Source organism: Solanum tuberosum, unplaced genomic scaffold, assembly GCF_000226075.1.
Source record: "Solanum tuberosum cultivar DM 1-3 516 R44 unplaced genomic scaffold, SolTub_3.0 scf00172, whole genome shotgun sequence".
Classification (NCBI taxonomy): Eukaryota; Viridiplantae; Streptophyta; class Magnoliopsida; order Solanales; family Solanaceae; genus Solanum; species Solanum tuberosum.
In genome coordinates, this window is record NW_006239095.1 from 935578 (window position 1) to 937813 (window position 2236).

Consider the following 2236-nt stretch of genomic DNA (forward strand, 5'->3'; position numbering starts at 1 on the left):
GAGAGTGGGGGTGGGGGGACAAATCAAAATTTGGAATTTAACTATGAAAAAGGGGGGACATGAGGTTAGTGGGGGGCCCTCTATCAAATATCGAGGTATGTTTATGGAAAAGCCCATGTTTTTTGGTTGTATTTACTAATATGCCATTATCTTGGAATTATTTGCCCAAGGTGAAAAAGGGTGAAATAAGGATTTATTTTTCTTTAATGAATAAGATTCAACATATGAGTTAACGGTATAAAAAATAAAAAAGATAAATTATATATTTTGTGAGTTTCGTGTCAATTATTCATGGTTCAATTTACCTATCTAAAATATTGTATTTTTGTGAGTTTCATATCTCAAATATCATTATTTTTATATTAAAATATATTTCGATGTTGAGTTAGTCTACATAATTTTGTTGTTGATTGAGAAAAAAAATTGGCCAATAAAGGGATCGAGGTATATTTTAATACAACGAGAGTGTAGTTTAGATTGGTAAAGAGAACAATGAATAACTAATGTATGAAACTCGAGAAAAAAATGATAGTTTATATATGTTTTTAACCAATAACTCTTGAAATAATATTTGAAATATGAAAGTTGAAATTTAAAAAAATCTTAATTGATTATCACCCTTTGAGGTAATATTTAATTCATGGTTATTTACATTTTTACATCTAAGATTTACTAACTAATTATTATTATATTGTCTTCTTATAAAGGTAAAGTTTATTTCAATATGGTTACCCACTCTTATAGACTATTAGGTGAGAAACTCTCTTTTTAGAGTATGTGTTATAAAATAAAGTGAATTATGAGATGGTCTATTTTTCATCGTTCTAAGTATTGTAATCATAATTTTATATATTTATTTAAATTTATCGTTCTTTTTATCTACATGATCATGTAGATTTCGTCTTATATAAATAATTATTGACTCTTAAAAGTGAGTAAAGGTACTCATATTCTTACTCATTAAATTTTCATCATTTTTCTTAGTGAAAATATAAATATCATTATATATTCATTGGACATAAATCTAAAATATTTTTTTGTCACTCTTATCGTGTTTCTAGGTCTACGTTGTAAATTTAACAAAAACTTTCAATTTCAAATTAAAATTATTACTATTTAAATTTCTTTATCATATAGAATAATCACATACACAATTTTAAGGCAATAAGCTTAAGGAAACACTTGTTATAAAAGAGGAGTTTGGTAGATGACAAAGAATTAGACGCGAAACAAACTTTTTTTTTAAGAATAAACATAATATGAACAACTTAATTTATTTTTAAATCACTTTATTATTATTTTTTTCTTCTTTAAATCACTTTATTAGAATCTTGGTGCAAAAAGGAAAAAGGAAAAAAAAATACTTTGTTGTATACTCTTTTTTAAAGTCAAAAGTTGCCAAATCTTTTGCTTATATATATACTAAAATAAAATAAAATATATGATTGGATGATGATGAATGTAAGTTGTAGATTGAATCTATGCTAAGTCATTGTATATATCTTCAATTTAGAATTTAAAGTGTTACAAATTATTAGTACTATATTTTTCATGAAATATATGTTGACTACTAATAGTATTGGTTGAATTGTCTTAATCAACATTAGAATCTTTAATCACATGGTTAACAGGATAATTTGAATGGTAAGTAAGAATATGTTTTTTTTTATTCGATGTATGTTGTTCGTTCAAATCTTGATTTGTTTGGTTTCATATTGAGAAGTTTTATTTTGGATATTAAACGTTTCTTATTAAAGGTGATTCAATTGTTTATATTTGTCTTCAAACGATATTTTGTCTTGTATTCACTGTTTATATTTATCTAATTTTTTTATTATTCAAACAATAAAAGATAAATGAAAAACAAATAAATAGCCCAACAAGAAGATAAATAGAAAAAGAAGAAATTAATTATTGAGGCTATTATGTAATAAAGTAAAAAAACATGGGCCATTTCAATCAACTCTTCTATTCAAAAATTCAAAAAAGGTGAATTATCTTTCACCTAACAAATAGGTAGATAGCAAAATATCCAAGTCATTTTCCAAACCTTTTCTAAATAAAATCCTTAGACCATTATGCCCTCACTTGATCCACATAATTTCACCCACCTTTTTTCCAAGTAAATAAAAAAGAAATCCAATAGATTTAAAATAAAAAAGTGTTTGAGATTAAGTCGATAAAAGAGTATATAAAAGTTAAAGTCATGTTTAATTATGAAAAAATTAACGTTAAG